Genomic DNA, 26,799 nt, shown 5'->3' with positions numbered 1-26,799 from the left:
CCACGTTGGACTTATGCAGCAACCAGCTCCTTTCTGATTGCGGTCAGTATTCAGCTTTATTATTTGGGGGTGGGGGAGGCTTTCCGACCCGCCGTTGCAGAGTTTGAAGGAGGAGAGGAGGTGGGGCCACAGGAGGCACAGGGACTGTCTTGCAGTCTGACGCGCGAACCCACGTAGCGCCTTCAGCAACTTTTAAAGCTGTGTGAGTTACCAAGAGGACTTGAAAGGGTCCAAGCCAGCGCAGAAGTTTCCATATCCTTCGCCGGAAGTTCTTGATCAACACAAAGTTGCCAGGTTTGCTGTTGTGCAGGCCCTGTCAGCCACTCTGGGCATTGCTTGAGAAGACTTGTGGAGCAAATCAGTCAAAGACGTGCAGTACCTGATCATGTTGTCGTCGCAAAGATGTGTGTCCATCGGCAATTCAATCAGAGGATTCAATCAGACATTTGGGGGCCCTGCAAAGAGGATCTCAAAGGGAGACAAATTGTGCCTAGGACGCACACGCATTCTTATAGACTGTACTTTAACACAATTGGTAGGCACTTAATCCAATTTCATTTAGTGTCTTCACAACATTTACTCAATTTGGCTTTCAAAATCCCATTTTCTTTCTCGACTGCACCACCAGATTGAGGGTTGTAGCTACAATTGTGTTCTGAGGTCAAATTGTAGTCTATCTGAAAGCTGGGTCATCACTTCATTTACAAAGTGTGTGCCATTATTAGAGGAAAGTTTGTCAGGAATCCCCTATCTTGGAATCATTTCAGTCAATAGTGCTTTTGCCACCGTAAATGCAGATGCTTGTTTTGCCAGAAATACTTCAATCCATTTTGAAAACGTCTACCATAACGAGAGTTAGTATTTTTTGCCTTCACAGGGTACCGTGAGAAATCAGAAATGGTCGAATTTTCAAGGAACTAACATTTTCTTTACCATAATTCTTTGTTTGGAAGACAACAGCTCCGTTTGGATCCTGAGGTGATAGCTGACATCCATAGCCCTGGCAGCCCTCCCGTCCTTAATTCTTTGGGTGGAGGCAGGACTCGTGTGTTGGTCCACTACAGACCCTTTCCAAAAAATTTGAATATCATAGAAAAGTTTATTTATTTCCATAATTCCGTTCAAAAAGTTAAACTTTCATAGATTATAGATTAAGGGTCCACAATTTAATCAATTTCATGTATTTATTTGTTTATTTTTACATAATTTTGGCTTCCAGACATTAGGGTCTCATTAAATCAATCAAAATATGGTACTTTCAAAACGATATGTTAATGTTCAATAGGTTGGGAATCCCTTTGCTTTAATCACTGCCTCGATGCGCCATGGCATTGCCTGGGAGTTATGGAATCCCAGATTTCCTTGATGCTTGCTGTCAGTTCTTCTTTGTTTTTGGGTCTGGTGCCCCTCATTTTCCTCTTGATAATACCCCATAGATTCTCAATGGGGTTTAGATCCGGCGAGTTGGCTGGCCAGTCAACCACTGTGATGCCATGGGCATCAAACCAGGTTTTGGTGCTTCTGGTGGTATGGGCAGGGGCCAGGTCCTGCTGGAAGGTGAAATCTGTATACCCATACAGATCCTCAGCAGAAGAAATCATCAAGTCCTCTAAATAATTCTGGTAGACTTTTGCAGTGACCTTGGATTTAAGAAAGCAGAGTTTAGCAACACCCGCACTGGACATTGCACCCCAAATCATGACTGACTGTGGATATTTCACACTGGACCTCAACCAGCTTGGGTTCTGTTCTGTCTTCCTCCAAACCCTTGGACCTTGATTCCCGAATGAAAGGCACACTTTTATCGAAAAAGAGGACCTTGGACCACTGGCCCACAGTCCAATTCTTTTTCTCCATGGCCCAGTTGAGAAGCTCCTTACGTTGGCTCAGGCTCAGAAGTGGCTTGACCCGAGGAACCAGACAGTTGTAGCCCATCTCCCGGATGCGTCTGAATGTGGTGGTTTTTGAAGCTGTGACTCCCTCTTCATTCCACTCTTTATGGATCTCTGCTTGATTCTTGAATCTTCTTTGTGATAATCCACTGAAGCCCACGGTCATCTCTTTTGTTGGTGGAACTTCTCCTGCCACATTTTGTCCTTCCACTAGACTTTCCATTGATATGCTTGAACACAGCACTCTGTGAACAGCCAGCCTCCTTAGTTATGAACTTTTCTGGCTTACCCATCCTAAGGAGGGTATCAATGATGGTCTTCTGGCCAGTTGTTAAGTCTGCAGTCTTCCCTATATTGAAACCAACTGAGACAATTGAACCAAACTAAAGCAATTTAATGACACCTACGCAGGTGCTTTGAGTTTAGTAGATGATTAGCTTGTGACATTCAGTTTAAAACATTTATAGCCTGCAAGACTTTGGCTGATTTCTTCACAGTATTAAATTTTTTTAAATTCCTGATTTCGTGGGTTTTATGAGCTGCAGGCCCAAATTATGTAAAAATAAACAAATATATACTTGAAATTCTTTAAATTGTGGGCCCTGAATCTATAATCTATGATAATCATTTTAGGGACCATCTCCACAGTAAAACTGATTCGCAGTTTCGCTTTTCAATGTATTTTATTAGAGGCAAAATGTGAATTTTGACCTGCAAATTGCAATGTGAAACCGCTTAATTTGAGCCTTGAAATTATTTGGTTTCTTAACAATTTTTTCTTTTAACAAAAATTACCTCAGATTACAAATGAATTAAAATTGAATTTTTATATGATGTTATTTAATACGTTGACTGGCCTTATTTGCCATTTTTTGTATGTTCGCTCTCAAACTGTTAGACATATTTAGACCAATGTCTGACAGTCCCTCGGGCCTAAAACAGCCCACCGTTAACATCATGCCCAATCAATGTGTATACTGTATTAATAGATTTTCACCTTAAAGACTGATTTTTGTTGTTGTTTTACTGTACTGTTTTTCCTAGAAGCTGCGCTGACATAAATCCAAAGAGGGGAATCAAAGCTAGCAATGAGAAGTCAAGCAAGCAAGAAGAGGGGCAGGATGGCGCAAACAAGGCAGCATCGGTTAAGCCACGTCTGTACACTCATCATAAAGCTTGGTGATTTCAAGTGGGACTTTGTGTGATTTTATACACGCGCGCGCATGCACACGCACGCACACACACACACACACACACACAAACATATACTTTGTGGGTCTTTTTTTAATTCAGTTTACAGTTGTTAAATTCACTTGTGTTAAGCTAATTCAATGCTGTTGGATTTTCAATAAACATTTTTGAAAAGGAACTGCTTTTTCTTTTGTCTTTATCATTGATGATGGTGGTCGTGGTAATTATCATAATAATATGATATAAAAAATATAATTATCACTAATAATGGTGATAAAAATAAATATTGATGGATAAAACATACTGTAAATATTCATTGATTATAAAAAAATATACAGTATTACTGGATCACAAAAAAGTGCAGTATTTTACGAGCAACAATGATCCTATAAAATACTTTCTTCAGTATGTCATCAGTAATCTGTAAAAATTTTAAAATACAGTATTAAACTGGATATTAGTTCACAGAATTATGATGAATTAATTTATATTTTACAGGATCATTGCTGCCAGTAAAATATTACTATATTATATAGTGTCACATTATATATATTACATTATATTATTGATATTTTTACAGTCAGGAGTTTTACAGCTGTTTACGCTGTACAGTGTAAGCTGTTACTGTATAAATATCAACTTCATGTTTATCAGCACCCTCTACCCCTATTGTTATTCATGTTATTTTCTATTTCCTCTGCTCTGTTGTCTCAATACTTCAGCCTCCATTCCATACTGCCCACAGTTAAGTCTTTGGAAAGCCAGTGAGATTGAAAAAGGTAAGCGCATTTGATGCATCATGCAGGTCTTTTGAACATCCAGTTGATTGTTCCTGTGCTGATAGAGAAAGATAAGCTCATGAGTTATTTTTTTTCCCCCTCGTGTCACATTTCAATGAATAATTATCAAAGTGGTTATTGATAACTTATTGAACAAATCTTGTTAATTAATAGTTACAGGGCATGACCCTGATTGCAAGAACGACCTCTCTGCCAAAATTCTCAAGTCATGTTTTTATGAAGATGAGTATGAGTCATTGGAGTTTTCAAACAGCCATTACTGCTCTACACACACATATCTTAATATGCAATACTGTTACTAATAATGTAACAACAGGAGCAGCTCATTGTCTGATCTCACTTTCATTAACAAACTAATAACAGTTAATGCAGAACAGCAAATATAAAACATGAAGTAAATGTAGCTCAGTCTTGTAGGAAAACACTAAACCACAAAGTGTTCAAGTACTTTAACATGTAAGTATGCATGAAATATGTTCACATGGGTTTGACTTAGTGTAATGGAAAAAAATAAAATGTAAGTAATCAAAATAAATTGGTGGAGGAAGTGTGTGGCCATAAGAGCTGTATCAAATTAAAATAAAATTGTGTCTGGGCCACGCAGCTGTATAGCACCACAAGGGGAATACTGCAACACTGATGACTCAAATGGAAATGAGGTAGAAAAATTGCACGTTCAAATCACAACAGGACAGGAGATTAGATGTAATTGTGCATTGAACTCATTTTGTTGATCTGTAATGTGACAGTCCATATTTTCACTGAAAGCATTGCCTGAACAGTTAATTAAGGTTTTATGATGGGGATTTCAATAGTTTTCCATTCTTAATGTTTTGAATTTGAAAAAAATTGAAGGTTGCCAAGTGGCATGGAATAATAGTGTTTGACCTTCAAGGGTGCACTTACTCTTAATGCCAACATGAAGCATCTCACTCAAACATCCGTCGATCCATTTTCAACATCGCTTATCCTGGTTAGGGTCAAGGGGCGCTAGAGCCTGACTTCGGGCGAAAAGCGGACTACACCCTGAACTGGTCGCCAGTCAATCGCAGGGCACATATAGACATGGACAACCATTCACACTCACATTCCCACCGTCACTGAGTGGGAACTGAACCCACGCTGCCCGTCACTCAAACACAAAATGAATAATTTCATATTTTAAATACATCCATCACAACTTTGTCCGACTGTGATGCCGGAGATGAAAGAAAGGCTAAAGATTTCTGAACAATACAAGTGTCATTGCCAAGAACATTCTGGAGAAGCCATCCATTCGAAATACAGAGCTTTGTAATGGGTTCATTAAAGTATACAAAAACTTAAAGCTTAACATCAGCATGATTTTAAGTTTCAAGAAAATGTGCTTATAATTTCTACAGTCAAATTGCTTGACTTTTATTTTCCATACTTCATGTCTTAATAAAAAAAAAAGATTCTGTGTTGTGGTTTTTTTATTTGGGGGGCTTGATATGTATAACATTGGTGGTGCAGGTAGTTAACAGGACCCGAATCATTGGTGTATACAGTATATATAACCAAGAGTTGCTTCTGGTATCGGTTACAAAGTGGAACAACGATCAGCCACCTCCTCTACATGGCTGACAAGGATATACAGCAGTGACATGTGATTTGGACTAGATAACTGTGCCGAATGATATCTAGATGAGGGAAGATGATCGCAGCTGAAGGGATTTAACTACCTGAGGGCAACAAATACCAAATACGTAAAGGGGGTGAGGCAGATCCTGAATAGTCAGATGAACGGCAAGAATAAGATCCAGGCCTTGAACGCCAACGTCTTGCCAGTAATGAGTTACCCCGCTGACATAATACCCTGGCCACTGAAAAAGATGCAAGTCACTGATATTAAGACAAGAAAGCTCCTTACAATGCACATCGCGCTACATCCCAAGTACAGTATCCTGAGGCTGTACACAAAGTGTAAAGAGTTGGGCCAAGGACTAGCGAGCATCTCAGGCACTATCCAGGAGGAGCAGGCAGCAGAGCCAAGTAAGAGAAGGAGCCAGATGGGCTGTTATGTAAAGACAAGCCCCTACATGGCATGCACCACTGACAAATTGAAGAAGTGGCTGACATTGAGAAAACATACAATTGGGCGGAATTGCTGGACTAAAAGGCAACACGAAGGAACTAATGATGGCAGCACAAGAACAAGCCCTAAACACAAGAGCAATAGAGGCCGGGGTCTGCCACATTTAGTAGTGGAACACCTGTACCAAATATTAACTGGAGGTCCCAGAATCAAGATGGCAGACACAACTGAAAGTGGTTGAGAACAAACAAGCCAAGATCCTGTTGACTTCCAGATCCAGACTGACAAACTGGTGATGGCCAACCCTCCTGGAACAATGTCCAAAAATGTGAACAGGTTTTCTCACACTGTATCAAGTACCACTTCTGTTGTGCCCCCCTTGGCCACCTGGCAGCAGTATAACACAGAAAGATAGACAGACAGATATACTACTGTTCATTGAGGCATTATGAATGGCACTTTTTAGTTTTAGGTACTCATTCCTTTTTTTGCAGCAGCCAATCATATTGCAGCTGGATGTGTTGGAAGTTGGATGTTATCACAGAGTTTGAGATCAAACAGGGAATGGATAATAGACCAAGTGATGGAAAGAATATTTTGGATGACACAAAAGAACTCTTAATTCAGCATCAGAGCAAGTTATTCAAATAGGGAAGGCTCATCACCCCAGTGACACTATTGCAACATTGCCTTGCAATAAGCATCTGCATATTACAGTCGCCCAACAGCATGATTCACCTACCCTGCACACATGCATAGCCAGCCATAGCAGCATGCTAACAGAAAAAGATCAAACCACGTATTACCCAATCACCCCGAAAACAAACAAAAGGGAGGACAAACCTGTTGTCAGAGCAAAACAAAAATCACATCAGCCTCATACAGTAACATCGGCTGAAGGTATCCCATGGTCGGCAACGTAATGGACGATGGGCCTCATGTGAACCCAAAGGAAAGACCACAGAAATCCAAGTATGATGGGAGGTCCAATGGAAAGGATAATGTTGGCCCCAAAGGAAACACTGAACCTGCTGATATGAACCGTTTCACAGATGTATTGCAAAATCAAAACGTTATTACGGAATTTCTGATAACGCAACAAAAGTTATCATCTTTACCACCTCTCAACATTCCAACATTTAAAGGGGATTGATTGGAATACAGGTTCTTTATACATGCTTTTGAACATGGTATTGAGGATAAAACGGAGAATTTAAGGGACAGGCTGAACGTCTTGGAGCAGTTTACCATGAGGCAAGCCAGAGAATTGGTACAGAGTTGCCAACATATGGATGCTTCAATAAGATATTTGGAAGCCAAAAGGCTCCTTGAAAAACATTGAGTTTAAAATTGCCACAGCCCACATTGATAAGGCTCTCAAGTGGCCTTTAATCAAGCCTGAAGATGCTGAAGCCCTACAAGCTCATTAAGTCTATTTAACTGGATGCTGTAGGACGATGAGCAGCATACAGTACATGGAGGAGATGGATAATCCAAGTACAATGACACCCATTCTTGCTAAACTGCCATATAAATTGAGGGAGGCATGGCATTTGAGCTACAGGAGACAAACAAACGAGGAGCCAGGTTCAAAGATCTAGTTGATTTTCTTTAAAATAAAAAAACAAGAATAATCTTACACCCTGTGTTTGGTAATTTAAGAGACACACCTGTTTCTTAAGCAAGAAAATCTTCTGAACCGTTGATATCCCAAACAAAAGCTTGCATGCCAAAAGAGAAGAAAAGTGGTTTCTCTTCCAGTATCACTTCCATCGAAGAAATTGGTGAAAAGGTTTCGGGTGCGGTTCTTAGGTCAAGGGGAGCACAATTTGGACGTGTAGTGAACTCAATAAAAAACACAAAGACAAATTGACTTTTTGAAGTGCAAAGGTGTTTGCTTTGGCTGCCTGACACATGAGTAAGGGGTGCATACAAAAGATTTCCTATTGTGTCTGCTTTCTTAAGCATCCCAGCATACTCCACATTAATGGAAAGTCTAAAAGTAAAACTGTGACCAGTGTATCAATGGCCACCCAACAGGGGCTGGACTGCATTTGGCTAAAGAGCTGGTAAAGGTCAAAATGAATAAAAGCAATCACACTGTGATGACATATGCTTTTCTCGACTCAGGAAGCACTGGGCTTTTGCATAGAGGCACTGCTTAAAGATCTCAGAGAGCTGTCATTGCCTCGATTCCAAAGGAAAAGAGGGCTAAAGAAATAAAGGGTCTTGACCTGGATAAAGATGTGCTGTCAGTGGAAAGAGCCCTAGGGATTCAATGGTGTGTGGAATCTGATTCACTGCAATTCATGGGAGCCATCCAAGACAGATCACTTGCCAGTCTTTCAATGGTAAGTTCCATATATGACCCTCTAGGGATTCTGGCACCTATCGTTCCCCCTGCAAAACAGATTCAGCAAGAGCAAAGCTGAAGGCAACTTGGGTGGGATGAACGCATTCCAGAGGCCATTGGTAATAAATGGCACAAATGGCTCATGGGCTTGGAACAGCTACAAGTGTTAAACTTTCAAGTAAGGAGATGCAAAGCTTTGGAGAAGTACTTTCAGCACAACTCCATCACTTTGCCAACGCATGCGAGTCTGGTTACGGTACGGTGACCTATTTGTTACTGGAAACATCAGATGCAATGTTCATTTATCATGGGCAAGGCCCGGGTTGCGCCACTAAAACCAGTGACCATACCACCATCGGAGTTGACTTCTGCTGCTTTGGCTCCTCGAATGGACAGGATGGTGCGAGCAAAGTTTGAGGTCTCACCCAAGTGCTCCATATTTTGGACGGAGAGCACTTCAGTGTTAAAATACATCAACAACAGGTTTCTTCCAGGTTTCATACTTTTGTTGCAAACAGAGTCACTGCCATCTGAGCAACTTCCAATGTTTCTCAATGGAGGTATGTGAGCACTAATTGGAATCCTGCGGATTGTGCATCCAGAGGCATCAGTGTAAGTGCATACATGAAAAACAAGGACTGGATGTCAGGACCTGCAGAGTTTGATATTAAGTGTATTTTCAGTTTGATTTTGTATCACACGCAATTCAATTTCGGACAATTTCAATTCTCGCTGGACGTTGTTGTTTATTCTACAGTGATGGATAAGGAGCGATTGTCTGCTTCCAGACGGTCATCCCATGATGGGATGAATTTGTATGCAGAAATGTTATCAATTTTAGCTTGGCTGTTAATGGTGACAATCTTGAAATACAAAATATACAAAATATAAATTATACAACAATGGGCAGAGAAATGCATGTCATACAAATATTTTGCCTTACAGGGATCATATGCATTTTTTTCACAATTGAAAACGGTTTGCACATGTCTTTATAATGGTTCTGTGATATGTTTTTTGTCAAAATACCTCACGGATAAAGAATTATCGAATGCTTTAAACACCATTTTTCTTGTCTCTCTAAAATTATACAGTATACTGCGTGTCCAATTGAGAGTATGGCTTTTGTTATGTTCGCCCAGCCTAGCTGTCATGTCATAGGTGAAGAAACGCTCTATGGGTGCAGTTATTATGTAAATTTGTTAAATTGTGACGCCACAATTCAGAAAGATTCGCTCACTGAAACATTTTCAGAAATAGGACAACAAAATATTTATTTGGTTGTTTAATTTCACATTTTTGTAAAAATAAAAATCTCAATTTTTCACAATATTTATTTCTCCTTTAAAAAAGGATATGTAATTCAATTATGGGTCAGAAATGGAAGTGATTTTTCAGGAAGCGGTTACTGTACTGTACAGTTCAATTTCGGACAATTTCAATTCTCGCTGGGCGTTGTTGTCTATTCTACAGTGAGGAATAAGGAGCAATTGTCTGCTTCCAGACGGTGATCCCATGATGGGATGAATTCGCATGCAGAAATGTTATCAATTTTAGCTTGGCTGTTAATTCAATTATGGGTCAGAAATGGAAGTGATTTTTCAGGAAGGGGTTACTGTACCTACAATGCGAATGCAACAATTCACGTGAATGCCAACACATACATACGCACGCATGCACAGCTCTATCTGCAGTCTGTTAACGTTCTTTCATGTGAAAATGACCCCATGTCACGTATCTGTCTTAGAAATGCCCTTGAATTTGAATTTTCATGTACTCTTGAATTTTAATGTAGTGTTTAATATTAAGGGTCTTTACTGTGCCTTTAAGTTTGTATCCAAGTGTTCTTCCATCACAATACATCAATTTTAAGTTATTAGGTCGTGTTTGTGCTGGAGCCTATCCCAGCTTGCTTTGGGCGAGAGGCGGGGTACACCCTGAACTGGTCGACAGCCAATTACAGAGCACATATAGACAAACAGCCATTAACACTCAAATTCATATCTTAAGGACAATTTAGTGTCTTCATTTAACCTACCATGCAAGTTTTTGGAATATCAGAGAAACCCGGAGTACCCAGAGAAAAGACACACAGGCATGGGGAGAACATGCAGACGGCACACAGGAAGGCTGGAGTCTGGATTTGAACCCACGACTTCTGAACTGTGAGGTAGATGTGCTAAACAGTCGGCGCAAAATGGGTTTTCCGGCAAAAATGAAAAAACAATGTCTCACACTGAGCTGTTTTTTAATTTTAATTTTTGCTATTATTTTTTTCAAATTAGGCACAAGCCTCACTCATTTAGGTACCATAACTTTATTAATTTTAAAAATCTGGCCAGAATCGGTGACATGAATCAGTTGCATTTTGCAGATTTGCAAATTGCATATTATTATTGCTAATTTTATGTCAATTTAAACTTGCAAGGCAGCATAGATATATATTTTTTAATTTAAATTACTTTATATGCACTGCATTATACTGTAAATTGATTCATTGTTGGAGTGATTTCCAAACATCTGAAACCATCAGCTCTAAACATGCATTCCATATTTCTCCCATTACTCCCTGGCAGGAACTAGCCCTGTTGGTCCCTCATCTTAGTTAATGGTGGCTGAGTGGCTCTCGGGCCTCTCATGTAATGACCTGTAATGCATAAAAACTCACCCCCTGGGTAATTTTCTGCCTCTCTTAATCCTAATGTACATTTCCGAGTCCCTTCCAAATGTATCATTAAGTCCAAAGGGAAATAACAGAAAAACAAATTTTGCAATGGTAGAAATCATGTAATTGTGGAATCCAGGCTAGTTGTGATGAGTCTTTGTTGTTTAAGATAGACTAAAATATATGCAAAAATAAAATGATTGTTGGGTAGCAAACCAATTAAACTTTATCGCGAAAGTGCTAAAGACATAATACGTATTCAGTGTTGTTTTTTTTTATTTTTTTTTTTTTTTTTTTTTTATTTTATTATAAATTGTCAGAGGGTTTGGCGCAGCTCCACAATAAGTATCTAAGTCTTGGGAAGGGGCGGCACGGTGGACGACTGGTTAGAGCGTCAGCTTCACAGCTCTGAGGACCGGGGTTCAATCCCTGCCCCCGCCTGTGTGGAGTTTGCATGTTCTCCCCATGCCTGCGTGGTTTTTCTCCGGGCACTCCGGTTTCCTCCTACATCCCAAAAACATGTATGGTAGGTTAATTGACAACTCTAAATTGCCCGTAGGTGTGAATGTGAGTGCGAATGGTTGTTTGTTTGTTTGTATGTGCCCTGCGATTGGCTGGCAACCAGTTCAGGGTGTACCCCGCTGGGATGATAGCTGGGATGGGTTCCAGCACACCCGCGACCCTACTGAGGAGAAGTGGCTCAGAAAATGGATGGATGGATGGATGGATTGGGAAGGATTTTAGTATGATAAATCGACACCAGGTGGCAGCAGTAGCTTCGATCAGAGCTTTGTCAGCATGTCAGAGGAAGACCATATCCGGTGAGGACACATGTGACATGGTGGAGCGTTGTAGGGGGCGTGGTTGAGAGGGACAGACACGGTGATCCACAGTTATAGCGAAAAACCATGGATTAATACAGATAGTTTACTCTAAAACAGAGTTTTGCTAATGCCAAAAAGGATGACAATGTACCTTCGTCATCCTTTTCCCAAAAAAGGGGAAAGAAAGGGATGACGCTACGACAACGAAAGGTGTGTAACGCTGGTCGCGTCGAGCGTTCAAAGGTCCGCAGTGAGATCACGATTATATCCTGATCCACTTCCCCCGGAGTCCGCCTCAGCTGGTCGTCGCCGAAGCGACGGAAGCTCGGCTTCCTTGTCCACCAATTCTAGCCACACCAACGAGCTGGAATGTCGAATTTCTATGAAGTTATGACACAAAACCTCAAAGTGACAAAATCTATGTGAAAGACGACACATCCCACCCAATTTCTTCAGCTGGGAACAAAAAACACAGTGGGACATTTCCCTTTTCCCGTCAGCTTGCAATTATGGCACCCTTTGCCCAATAACGCAAATACAAATATGACCACGTATATGGTGCACGTATGCTCACATTATATACAGTACAGCGTACTCACTATTTTAAAAGATGAAGCTATGTTGACAAAGCAGTGTTTAAAGAAAGGCTGCAGACTTTTGAAAAGGAGTACAAATCATGGATCAAAACATGTTGCTTTGATCTACTTGTGTTGTTGTTTATGTTGCGACTTGACACTTTTTTTTAACCAAATGGAAACTTGAATGCCATTGAATTGCCTGTTAAGGCATTAATGAGTGTTTATATCTCTGTGCCAAATGTTTTTATTAAAGTGAAATTTTTGTGAACACAGCCTGAGTCTGTTTTATTTATATTTTTTACCCAAGATATTTTATTTATTGTTCTACATTACAATGTTATTCTTAGAATTATAATTAAAAGTGAATTTTTCTCAAAAAAGGATGTACTAGCATTATTATACTCTAATATTATATTAGTGCCATAAAAAACATCAACGATACTATCGTTTGTCGTGATAGTTTTTGGGAAAATATATCCATACATCCATCCATTTTCTTCCGCTTATCTGAGGTCGGGTCACGGGGGCAGTAGCTTGAGCAGGGAGGCCCAGACTTCCCTCTCCCCAGCAACTTCCTCCAGCTCTTCCGGGGTATCCTGAGGCGTTCCCAGGCCAGCCGAGAGACGTAGTCTCTCCAGCGTGTCCTGGGTCGTCCCCGGGGTCTCCTCCCGGTGGGACATGCCCGGAACACCTCACCAGGGAGGTGCCCGGGAGGCATCAGAATCAGATGCCCCAGCCACCTCATCTGGCTCCTCTCGATGGCCTTCTCACGTCTCACTCTATCTCTTAGGGAGAACTCGGACACCCGGTGGAGGAAACTCATTTCGTCCGTTTGTATCCGGGATCTTGTTCTTTCGGTCACGACCGACAGCTCGTGACCATTGGTGAGGGTAGGAACGTAGATTGACCGGTAAATTGAGAGCTTCGCCTTTCGACTTAGCTACTTCTTTACCACAACGGACTGATACAAAGTCCGCATCACTGCAGATGCTGCACCGATCCGCCTGTCGATCTCCCGTTCCATTCTTCCCTCACTCGTGAACAAGACCCCAAGATACTTGAACTTCTCCACTTGGGGCAGGATCTCATCCCCGACCTGGAGAGGGCACGCCACCCTTTTCCGACTGAGGACCATGGTCTCAGATTTGGAGGTGCTGACTCTCATCCCAGCCGCTGCGAACTGCTCCAGTGAGAGTTGGAGGTCACGGCTTGATGAAGCCAACAGAACCACATCATCTGCAAAAAGCAGAGAGACAATACTGAGGCCACCAAACCGGAACCCCTGTACGCCTCGGCTGCGCCTAGAAATTATGTCCATAAAAGTTATGAATAGTATCGGTGACGAAGGGCAGCCTTGGCGGAGTCCAACCATCACCGGAAACAATTCCGACTTACTGCCGGATATGCGGACCAAACTCTGACTCCGGTCGTACAGGGACCGAACAGCCCGTATCAGGGGGTTCGGTACCCCATACTCCCGAAGCACCCCTCACAGGACCCCCCGAGGGACACGGTCGAACGCCTTCTCCAAGTCAACAAAACACATGTAGATTGGTTGGACGAACTCCAATTCACCCTCGAGGACCCTGCCAAGAGTGGAGAGCTGGTCCACTGCTCCATGGCCAGGACAAAAACCACACTGCTCCTCCTGAATCTGAGATTCAACTTCCCAACGGACCCTCCTCTCCAGCACCCCTGAATAGACCTTATCAGGAAGGCTGAGGAGTGTGATCCCCCTGTAGTTGGAACACACCCCAGTCTGCCAATCCAGAGGCACTTTCCCCGATGTCCACGTGATGTTGCAGAGGCGTATCAACTAGGACAGCCCCACAACATCCAGAGCCTTTAGGAACTCCGGGCTAATCTCATCCACCCCCGGGGCCGTGCCACCGAGGAGCTTTTTAACTACCTCGGTGACCTCAAACCCAGAGGTAGGAGAGCCCGCCTCAGAGAACCCACACTCTGCTTTCTCATTGGAAGGCGTGTCGTTGGAATTGAGGTCGTCTTCGAAGTATTCTCCCCACAGACTCACAACGTCCCGAGTCAAGGTCAGCAGCGCCCCATCCTCACTATACACAGTGTTGGTGGTGCATTGCTTTCCTCTCCTGAGACAGCGGATGGTGGACCAGAATTTCCTCGAAACCGTCCGGAGGTCGTTCTCCATGGCCTCACCAAGTTCCCCATGGCCTCACCGAGTTCCCATATCCGAGTTTATGCTTCAGCGACGACCAGAGCTGCATTCTCCTTGGCCAGTCTGTACCCATCAGCTGCCTCAGGAGTCCCACAGGCCAAAAAGGCCTGATAGGACTCCTTCTTCAGCTTGACGGCATCCCTCACCGTTGGTGTCCACCAACGGGTTTGGGGATTGCCGTCACGACAGGCACCGACCACAGCTCCGGTCGGCCACCTCAGCCATGGAGGCGCGGAACACGGTCCACTCGGACTCGATGTCCCCCACCTCCCCCGGAACATGAGCAAAGTTCTGTCGGAGGTGGGAGTTGAACTCCTTCTGACAGGGGATTCCGCCAGACGTTCCCAGCAGACCCTCACAATACCACACCGGCATCTTACCCCACCATCGGAGCCAACAAGCCGTGATGAGCACATAAGTCCAATAACAGTACACCGCTCGGGTTCTGATCAGGGGGGCCGTTCCTCCTAATCACGCCCTTCCAGGTCTCACTGTCATTGCCCACGTGAGCATTGAAGTCCCCCAGCAGAACGATGGAGTCCCCAGCGGTAGCGCTCTCCAGCACCCCCTCCAAGGACTCCAAAAAGGGTGGGTACTCTGAACTGCTGTTTGGTGCATAGGCACAAACAACAGTCAGGACCCGTCCCCCCACCCGAAGGCGGAGGGAAGCTACCCTCACGTCCACCGGGGTGAACCCCAACGTACAGGCGCCGAGCCGGGGAGCAATAAGTATACCCACACCACATTTTCAAACATGTATAATGTATTGAGAAACAAATCTCAAAATGTATTTTACAGGATCTTTATCAATAATTCATACTCATCAATTAAAAAGCAGATAGTTGCACTGCTTGTATCAACAATCACTTAATGTGAACAGTTTGATTCTTTTGTAGAGAAATAGAATCCCCTGAATTTAACGTATCAAATACCTTTAAACACATGGCAGCTGACTGCACGTTCTAAAGTCAGATCTTGTTTGAGAAAAAGAGGGAAGGAGCTGTTGAGTTTGTGAACAGCTGCTACATTCAATGAAATTGTTTTGGATAATGCATATAATGGCGGCACGGTGGCCGACTGGTTAGAGCGTCAGCCTCATAGTTCTGAGGAGCGGGGTTCAATCCCCGGTCCCGCCTGTGTGGAGTTTGCATGTTCTCCCCGTGCCTGCGTGGGTTTTCTCCGGGCACTCCGGTTTCCTCCCACATCCCAAAAACATGCATTAATTGGAAACTCTAAATTGCCCGTAGGTGTGAATGTGAGTTTGAATGTTGTTTGTTTGTATGTGCCCTGCAATTGGCTGGCAACCAGTTTAGGGTGTACCCCGCCTCCTGCCCGATGACAGCTGGGATAGGCTCCAGCATGCCCGCGACCCTAGTGAGGATAAGCGGCTCAGAAAATGGATGGATGGAATGCATATAATACCACACGATCCAAAGGGTATGGATAGATCTGTGCATCTTTTCACAAAATGGCTTGTCCACATCACTTAGCGTGAGACTCTATAGGTCTAGAAGGGTCTACTTAAGTAAATGGTGCCAATATGGGAATGCTAGGATCCTGACTGAATTAAACGCAGTGCATGAAGTCTATGGGAAGATTTATTGAGAAATATGCTCTAAGCCTGGTGCAGAAGCCCTTATTTCAATGGAGTATCTGCCTTGCTTGGAAGAGTACTAATTACTTATAGGTTCACACCAATCTTGATTAAATTCTTTAGTGTGATATGAGATTCCCCTAGTTTTCCGATTGACAGAACTACTTTTAAAACTGAGGCTTTTTTTTTTTTTTTTTAGCAAGAGTTGCAAAATTTACATCGTGTCCTGCTTTTATCAATCAAACTCACTTTTCATACATTAAAATGTAGCACTAAGTGCTTTACACAATAAAAGAAAGTAATGCACATAAACTCAGTGCCACGACACAAAAACAGATGCAGACATACAACAGACATTTCCCACACCCACACTTTCTTTCACACATAGCATAGTATGTAAGAGCACTGAAAAAAGGAAACTGAAGCGCTATCATACTGTCAGCAACTTGTAGTGCGGAAACACTATAGATGAGATAAAATGAATTAAAAAATTTAATCAGTTAAAATTAACAGTAACAATAGTAATAATTATTATTATTAGTAGAAGGAGTAGTAGTAAAATATAAGCTTTCAATAAAATAGTTAAAAGCAAAATTAAAAATAGTAAGAAAAATAAAAATAACTAAAATGCTATATATATAAATATTGTTTGTGCCTAAATTGGAGACTCTAAATTGCCCGTAGACATGACTGTGAGTGAGAATGGTTGTTTGTTTCTATGTGCCCTGCGATTGGCTGGCAACCAGTTCAGGGTGTACCCCGCCTCCTGCCCGATGACAGCTGGGATAGGCTCCAGCACGCCTGCGACCCTAGTGAGGAGAAGCGGCTCAGAAAATGGATGGATGGATGGATGGATGTTTGTGCCTATGCACCAAACAGCAGTTCAGAGTACCCACCCTTTTTGGAGTCCTTGGAGGGGGTGCTGGAGAGCACTCCCGCTGCGGACTCCATCATTCTGTTGGGAGACTTCAATGCTCAAGTGAGCAATGACAGTGAGACCTGGAAGGGCGTGATTGGGAGGAATGGCCCCCTCCATCAGAACCCGAGCGGTGTTCTGTTATTGGACTTCTGTGCTCGTCACGGATTGTCCATAACGAACACCATGTTCAAGCATAAGGGTGTCCACACATGCACTTGGCACCAGGACACCCTAGGTCACAGTTCGATGATCGACTTTGTGGTCGTGTCATCGGACTTGCGGCCGCATGTCTTGGACACTCGGGTGAAGAGAGGGAGCTGTCTAGTGATCACCACCTGGTGGTGAGTTGGCTCCGATGGTGGCGGAAGATGGATGGATGGATGCCGACGTGGCAGGCCCAAACATATTGTGAGGGTCTGCTGGGAACGTCTGGCAGAATCCCCTGTCACGGGGGAGGCACGGGGCATCGAGTCCGAGTGGACCATGTTCCGCACCTCCATTGCTGAGGCGGCTGACCGGAGCTCAGGCCGTAAGGTGGTTGGTGCCTGTCGTGGTGGCAATCCCCGAACTCGTTGGTGGAAACCAACAGTGAGGGATGCCGTCAAGCTGAAGAAGGAGTCCTATCGGGCCTTTTTGACCTGTGGGACTCCTGAGGCAGCTGATGGCTACCGGCTGGCCAAGCGGAATGGAGTTTTGGTGGTCGCTGAAGCAAAAACTCGGGCATGGGAGGAGTTCGGCGAGGCCCTGGAGAAAGACTTCTGGACGGCTTTGAGGAAATTCTGCTCCACCATCCGGCGTCGCAGGAAGGGGAAGCAGTGCACCACCAACACTGTGTAAAGTGGGGATGGGGCGCTGGTGACCTCGACTCGGGACGTTGTGAGCTGGTGGGGAGAATACTTCGAAGACCTCCTCAATTCCACCGACACGCCTTCCCATGAGGAAGCAGAGTCTGGGTTCTCTGAGGCGGGCTCTCCTATCTCTGGGGTTGAGGTCACCGAGGTGGTTAAAAAGCTCCTCAGTGGCAGGGCCCCAGAGGTGGATGAGATTTGCCCGGAGTTCCTCAAGGCTCTGGATGTTGTAGGGCTGTCCTGGTTAACACGCCTCTGCAACATCGGGACAGTGCCTCTGGATTGGCAGACTGGGGTGGTGGTCCCCCTTTTTAAGAAGGGGGACCGGAGGGTGTGTTCCAACTACAGGGAGATCACACTCCTCAGCCTCTCTGGTCAGGTCTATTCAGGGGTGCTGGAGAGGAGGGTCCGTTGGGAAGTTGAATCTCAGATTCAGGAGGAGCAGTGTGGTTTTCGTCCTGGCCGTAGAACAGTGGACCAGCTCTACACTCTTGGCAGGGTCCTCGAGGGTGCATGGGAGTTCGACCAACCAGTCTACATGTGTTTTGTGGACTTGGAGAAGGCGTTCAACCATGTCCCTCATGGAGTCCTGTGGGGGATGCTTCGGGAGTATGGGGTACCGAACCCCCTGATACGGGCTGTTCGTTCCCTGTACGACCGGAGTCAGAGTTTGGTCCGCATATCCGGCAGTAAGTCGGACTCGTTTCCGGTGATGGTTGGACTCTGCCAAGGCTGCCCTTCGTCACCGATACTATTCATAACTTTTATGGACAGAATTTCTAGGCGCAGCCGAGGCGTAGAGGGGGTCCGGTTTGGTGGCCTCAGTATTGCATATCTGCTTTTTGCAGATGATGTGGTTGTATTGGCTTCATCAAGCTGTGACCTCCAACTCTCACTGGAGCAGTTCGCACCCGAGTGTGAAGCGGCTGGGATGAGAATCAGCACCTCCAAATCTGAGACCATGGTCCTCAGTCGGAAAAGGGTGGCGTGCCCTCTCCAGGTCGGGGATGAGATCCTGCCCCAAGTGGAGAAGTTCAAGTATCTTCGGGTCTTATTCACGAGTGAGGGAAGAATGGAACGGGAGATCGACAGGCGGATCGGTGCAGCATCTGCAGTGATGCGGACTTTGTATCAGTCCGTTGTGGTAAAGAAGTAGCTAAGTCGAAAGGCGAAGCTCTCAATTTACCGGTCAATCTACGTTCCTACCCTCACCAATGGTCACGAGCTGTCGGTCGTGACCGAAAGAACAAGATCCCGGATACAAGCAGCCGAAATGAGTTTCCTCCGCAGGGTGTCCGGGCTCTCCCTTAGGGTGAGAAGCTTGGTCATCCAGGAGGATCTCAGAGTAGAGCCACTGCTCCTCCACATCGAGAGGAGCCAGATGAGGTGGCTGGGGCATCTGATTCGGATGCCTCGTGGGCGCCTCCCTGGTGAGGTGTTCCGGGCATGTCCCACCGGGAGGAGACCCCGGGGACGACCCAGGACACGCTGGAGAGACTACGTCTCTCGGCTGGCCTGGGAACGCCTCGGGATCCCCCCGGAAGAGCTGGATGAAGTGGCTGGGGAGAGGGAAGTCTGGGCCTCCCTGCTCAAGCTACTTCCTCCGCGACCCGACCTCAGATAAGCGGAAGAAAATGGATGGATGGATGGATGGATATATTTTCCCAAAAACTATCACAACAAACGATAGTATCGTTGATGTTTTTTATGGCACTAATATAATGATATTAGAGTATAATAACGCTAGTACATCCTTTTTTGAGAAAAATTCACTTTTAATTCTAATTCTAAGAATAACATTGTAATGTAGAACAATAAATCAAACATCTTGGATTAAAAATATAACTAAAACAGACTCAGGCTCTGTTCACAAAAATTTCACTTAAATAAAAACATTTGGCACAGAGGTATAAACACTCATTAATGCCTTAACAGGCAATTCAATGCCATTCAAGATCTACTTGTGTTGTTGTTTAAGGAGCAACATAAACAACAACACAAGTAGATCAAAGCAACCTGTTTTGATCCATGATTTGTACTCCTTTTCAAAAGTCTGCAGCCTTTCTTTTAACACTTCTTTGTCAACATGTTCAATAGCTTCATCTTTTAAAATAGTGAGTACGCTGTACTGTATATAATATGAGCATACGTGCACCATATACGTGGTCACGTTTGTATTTGTGTTATTGGGCAAAGGGTGCCATAATTGCAAGCTGACGGGAAACGGGAAATGTCCCACTGTGTTTTTTGTTCCCAGCTGAAGAAATTGGGTGCGATGTGTCGTCTTTTAAATATATTTTGTCACCTTGAGGTTTTGTGTCATAACTTCATACAAATTTGACATTCCAGCTCGTTGGTGTTCACGGGGTGGGCGCGTTCATCTGGCTTGACTCCAAAATGGTACACATCCTCTTTTTTTTTTTTTTTTTTTTTTTTTGCTGTACCATTCAGAAATTGGGGTGCTTTTGTCTCGTCAAAAAATAAATAAATTAAAAAAAAAAATCATACGCCGGATTTCCAACACGATGACTGAGTACTAAGCAACAACTCTGCACCCTAAAACTCACATTGATCGTACTTTATGCATCCCTGCTCATTTTTGTGCGTCTCAGACGTGGGACGCACATCAAACATGATCCCTGATATGCTGTATATATGGTGGTGAGCTCACCATGGGCTCGGCAAGGTCCATCGACTCGGCTTCGCTAAGGAGGGGCAGTCCTAGCCCAAGCGAGCGTGTGCGTCTTGCTCGGCCGGGGCTGAAGGGCATGAGGCTTTCAAACATCGATCGTTACGTTTTTCCGCTGAGCCAGACTTGGTGGACAAGGAAGCCGAGCTTACGTCGCTTCGGCGACGACCAGCTGAGCTGGACTTCGGGGGAAGTGGATCAGGATATAATCGTGATCTCACTGCGGACCTTTGAACGCTCGACGTGACCAGCGTTACACACCTTTCGTTGTCGTAGCGTCATCCCTTTCTTTCCCCTTTTTTGGGAAAAGGATGACGAAGGTACATTGTCATCCTTTTTGGCATTTGCAAAACTCTGTTTTAGAGTAAACTATCTGTATTTATCCATGGTTTTTCGCTATAACTGTGGATCACCATGTCTGTCCCTCTCAACCACGCCCCCTACAACGCTCCACCATGTCACATGGGTCCTCACCGGATATGGTCTTCCTCTGACATGCTGACAAAGCGCTGATCGAAGCTACTGCTGCCACCTGGTGTCGATTTATCATACTAAAATCCTTCCCAACCTATCCATCCATCCATACATCAATTTTCTGAGCGGCCTCGGATAAGCGGTAGAAAATGGATGGATGAATGTTTGAAGATTATTGCTGAAAATGTGCAAACACTGAGAACTCTATAGTATTCAGTTGTGGAGCTATAACCTGTAACTCATTTTTTGGGTGTGGGTAAAACAGCGCTCAGTGATGCAGTTGGCCATCCAGCCTGAGTTGCCCCTCACTCGGTACCTTATCTAAGAGCTTGAGCTGTTCAGTGATATACTTGGGTCATCGGCACGAGCCCCCCCCCCCCCCCCCCCCCCTCCACAATTTAATTTATTTAATTTTGCCGTTAGCCAATGCTTACACCCCGAAAATGCATCTTCCCTTGATGCCACAATTTACAGAACATCTTGTAAAACTGCATTTGTCTATTGTTGTGACTTAGATGAGGATTATGACATTGAATGACTAATTTGTGTAGACAGAAATCCAGTTAATTTCACAGAGTTCGCATACTTTTTCGAGCAACGGTGTGTTTGGTTCTTTGAGAACTCTTATACCCTGAATATGTAAATGTGACTGTCTGTTTTATGTGCCAAGTGACTAACCTGTGAATACAGGTACAGCTCAATAAATTTGAATATATTTATTGTAATTTATTGAGATGACATACCTAAATAAATTGCGCAGCAGAAGCCTGCAAATTACTATAGATATGATTTATTGTTCTCAAATTTGTAGTGGAACTCTGTGAGGCTTCAGGCTATGCCCTTATTGTATTTTACAGCAAATAAATCACATTTATAATAAGCTGCAAGTTTCTGTTGCATAATTTATTTAGGTATGTCATCTCAATAAATTAGAATAAATATATTCTAATTAGGGCTGTCAAAGTTAAAGTGTTAACTCACGATGAATCACACAAAAAATATCGCATTGATCATGTATTAACTCAGATTAATCACACAATTTATTTTGACCACACGCTCCTTTACCTTGACCTCGGATGGATATCTGAAATGTGGCGCAGTTTTCTTTAAGGTCAGTGCTCAGGTCAATACTTACACCAGTGCAAAGTGAGGAGACACCGACTGGTGTGCTCGGTGGCAAATATTGTTTCAAAAGTCACCCCGATAGGACTTTTGAAAAAAGCAAAGGTAATTTGCATATAGTGCAGCACTGAACTCTCTTTTCATCGACGCACAACTTTAAAATAGCCTCTCAAAGCAAAATGTGGTACTATCTGTGGTATATTTGGCGCCAGGATTAATCACGACTCATCAAATTCAAGTGTGATTAATCTGATGAATTAAATTGATTGATTGGCACCCATAATTAAAATTTATTGTGATGTCCCTCTAAACCAGGGTGTCTGCCGTCTGTCACCCAAAAGCCAGCTTTTAACCTGCTTCTCTGTGATCTGAAATATTTTCTCAGTTTTTGATCATTTGTTTTAAATTTTCAGGAGATGCCAGGTATAGTTTTTAATAATCATCCATCCATTTTCAGAGCCGCTTATCCTCACAAGGGTCGCGGGAGTGCTGGAGCCTATCCCAGCTATCATCGGGCTGGAGGCGGGGCAAACTGGTTGCCAGCCAATCGCAGGGCACACATAAACAAACACCCATTCGCACTCACATTTACACTTACGGGGAACTTGGAGTTTTCAATTAACCGACCATGCATGTTTTTGGGATGTGGGAGGAAACCGGATTGCCCGGAGAAAACCCACGCAGGCACGGGGGGAACATGCAAAGTCCACACAGGCGGGGCCGGGGATTGAACCACAGTCCTCAGAACTGTGAGGCAGATGCTCTAACCAGTCAACCACCGTGCCACCCTTTAATAATCATCCATCCATCCATTTTCTGACCCGCTTCTCCTCACGATGGTCGCGGGCATGCTGGAGCCTATCCCAGCTATCATCGGGCAGGAGGCGGGGTCCATCCTGAACTGGTTGCCAGCCAATCGCAAGGCACATATAAACAAACAACCATTCGCATTCACATTCACACCTACAGGCAATTTAGAGTCTTCAATGAACCTACCATGCATGTTTTTGGGATGTGGGAGAAAACCCACGTAGGCACGGGGAGAACATGCAAACTCCACACAGGCGGGGAATCCGGTCCTCAGAACTGTGAGGCTGACGCTCTAACAAGTCAACCACCGTGCCGCCCTTTAATAATCATAGTACATCAAATTAGAATTAACCTTTAAGACACTGTATTTTCTGAAAGTTGTATTTTACCAAAATTCTCCTGTTGTGATAAAGATACCTGGTGTTTTCCTCTCAAGCACAGGGTTCTTTTCGCCCTAGAGCTTGGAGCATGGAGCATACATGGCTTCATGTACATGACAAAAGTGACTGTGACAAATAAAAGTGTGGGAAAGGCGTGCTGACAGATCAGTCATTATTATTGTTATTTATAAAACAGTCTGTGAATAAATGTAAATTAAAATGACAATTACATTTTTAAAACCTTTCTCTGTGGCCTGGTACCAAAATGATCCTTGTTCTCTTCTTCGACTGCAGCCATGGTATTCAGAATCCCTGGTCTAAAAAATGAATGAATGACTATTATAAATATTTAGAGAACCAAGAGTACACCTCGAGGAAACTGACAATCCAGTCACTTGATTTACTAGTCCGTTTTTTAGATATGTTTCTGAAGTCGTGAAGAACAGAATCCACTTTCATCTTGTCACGAGACCTCAGCTTCTCAACATGTTTTGCTTTTTATTTGGCTTTTTGTCACAATTATTCCAACTGGCAACCCTAAAGAGTAGCACTGAATCCAAAGCAAAGCGGAAACTATAGATAAGGGATGGGCTACAATTTTTCATCAGCGCCTAGAAGGGTTCACAGGCAACGCACTTCCTAACCAGATGTATGACAAAAATGCCATTTTAAATATGGATTAAAAATATGTGCATATATCTTTTTTTATTTATTTATTTTTAAACGCATTCACTGCCATTGACGGCTTTAAAAGTCAAATATCCATGTTAACTGATTAGGCTGGCAGTGAATGAGTTAATTGAGCCAATGTACATCACAGTATCTTAATATATTTAAGGGTCCAAAATACTCCCAAAAAAGTAGGCGCCCCCTTCGCAAATTCTTATATTTTTGCGTAGTTTCCCCACTTTGTTTAATATCATCAAACAAATTTAAATATCAGATAAATGTAACCCATGTGAACTTAATATGCTGTTTTTAAACAGGGGTTTCATTTATAAAGAGAAAAACCTATTCAGTTACCTGGCCCTGTGTGGAAAAGTAATCGCCCCCGAATTAATAATTATCATTAATAGGATTGCAGGTTTTTAAAATAAATGAACTTAAATCAGTTAAATTTTATTAATTCAGTGCAACAACAATCTAAGACCTTGTTGTTTGACATCACCACTGATTTACAAAAAACAACAACGTATTTATAGTCTGGTTTTCTATTCAGGGGACACTACTGACTTTTTGCTTATCTCCCATAAGAAGAAAATAAATATTACACCTTGAGGATGATCAGCTGGCTGTCTATCTCCAAAATAGTGTTTTTTTTCGTTTGCAAACATTTCGTTCAGACGAACGAATATTTTTAGTGAACGAAAAATAAACTGAATCAGTTTATGAAATGATTCGTTCTTTGAGCTTGGCCATCGCCTGCTGCCGTGAGGCGAGCCAGTCGGCTGGGAAATGGAGCTGCTGAAGCGTTCTGTCACTCAGGTCTGAATCTTGGGCGAATGATCAATGAGCAGCCAGCGTGCAGGCTGGGGCGGGACGTCATTAAATTTACCGCCTGTTGATTTGCGGTTCGTCAGCGTTGTCACTCACTTCCGCGAATGACCAAAGAGCAGCCAGTGTCAAGCAGTGCCGTGTAGGTGGGGGAGGGACTTAATTGAACTGAATTTACTGGTGTACTGAAGAACTGAAGAGTGATTCCTTCGGGGGAGGGACTTAATTGAACTGAATGTACTCATGTACTGAGGAATTGAAGAGTGATTCATTTGTTGATTTTCTTCGTTTGCGATCCGTTAGACATGAGTGATTCGTTCGTCGACCTTCATTTGTGATCCGCTAAGGAGCGATATACTAGTACGACGAGTTATGTGTTTGCGCAAGGAACGACATACAGTGAACGTACTCATGAGTGATTTTAACTGCAAGTCCTGATGTCCTCGGGGGGATAGCTTTCACTAGCATCTGTTCCTCCAAGCTAACGGCTAATGTTGTGTCAGTCAGTGCATAAATCTAGGTTAGTAAAGACATGGATGAGAAGGTTTGATGTGAATGAACTTAACTGGCTTGCACAATCCTCACCTCAACCCTATAGAACACTTTTGGATGAATTTGAGAGGAGACTAAACCAGGCCTTCTCGTCCAACATCAAATGTGCTTCTTGAAAAATGGTCATAAATTCCCATAAACACACATAAACCGTGTGGAAAACTGAAATATAGTGAACATATTTAAACACGCAATCCAAACTCTTATAAGTTCACATTTAAAAACGAAGAACTACATTTCAGTACCACAAATAGTATTTTTTTTATGCCTGCAATGCAAAAAAAAAAAAAAAAAGGACATTAAAGGCTCACAATCATTTGAAGTTAAGCAGCACAGGCATATCAAGCCTAAATTTCAAGTAACACTGAACATGCAACTCTCGAGTACTGCAGATCAGAACAGGTTGATTATTGATGCACATTTTAAGTAAAAAAAAATGATTTTGTTTACCTGATTTCGACTAGTCTCGGCAGGTGCATTGACACATTCCTTTATGACCGAAATGTCCCTGAATGTTCAACGTTGTCCCAAAATCCATGGTATCCCGAAGGAACATTCATTGGCTATTCGGAGTTCTTGCCACCAAGGTTCATTGGATATGTTAGGTTGAACTAAGGATGCATATTTCATTTGGAAGAGCTGCTTAATGTTAATAAAACCACCGTCTTACAACATATGAGACACACCAGTTTTATAGCTGGCTTCTGTAAAAATAGAAAAGTTCTGGTCCATCCATTTAAAAACATCTTCCATGAGACAAACTATTTGATTGGCTGATTATGACCTCGTGAGCACAAGCACTACCGTAATACTGAATATAAACACTCTGTTACAGCGGCGTACATGAGACAAAAAAAACATCCGCGTGACAATGCCCTCGATTTGAAGATAACCATTTTATAGGAATTAAGGTCTATTTTTAAGAAACGCTGGAACAATTCGGCTGTTTTACCACCCCATCTTTTACGTCATGTCATCACTAAACTTAGGTTTTGAAAATAACAAGCTTAATTTTAAAATGTAAGGGGTAGAAAGTATAGATATTTGTGTTAAAAAGGAATGAGTAAAAGTAAAACGTCGCCAGAAAAATAAATATTCAAGTTAAATACAGATACCTGAAAAATCTACTTTTAAGTAGTGACGAATAACAGGACTTCGTGACTTGACACCTCTTGTTGTAAATGCAAACAATGCGGGCTACGTTACCAGGTTTGATAGTTCTGCCTTTAGGAGACACCATTGATTACGGTTAAAGGAGAAGTATAATGCAGATGTTTGCATTTTTGTATTGCAGTGTTCATAGTATAGTAATGTAGCACAGCGAGAGCAGGACATCCACAAAGCCCGCCACAGTCGTCGTCGTGGGA

General features: G+C 43.2%; 1 protein-coding gene across 2 annotated transcripts in view; it reads left to right on the top strand.

Moving 5' to 3' along the window:
- The window catches only part of fhit (fragile histidine triad diadenosine triphosphatase), a 346,540-nt gene that overhangs the window by 34,784 nt on the left and 284,957 nt on the right, over window positions 1-26,799 (top strand). For both annotated transcript variants that reach the window (XM_061784847.1, XM_061784848.1), the window contains exon 3: window positions 3,806-3,862. The gene's annotated coding sequence lies outside the window, so the exon portion shown is untranslated. The remainder of the gene's footprint in view (window positions 1-3,805; window positions 3,863-26,799) is intronic.

The sequence above is a fragment of the Phyllopteryx taeniolatus genome, chromosome 9 (genome assembly GCF_024500385.1).
Source record: "Phyllopteryx taeniolatus isolate TA_2022b chromosome 9, UOR_Ptae_1.2, whole genome shotgun sequence".
Taxonomy (NCBI): domain Eukaryota; kingdom Metazoa; phylum Chordata; class Actinopteri; order Syngnathiformes; family Syngnathidae; genus Phyllopteryx; species Phyllopteryx taeniolatus.
Note: the sequence above shows the minus strand (reverse complement) of the source record. Positions and strands in the feature narration are given on the sequence as shown.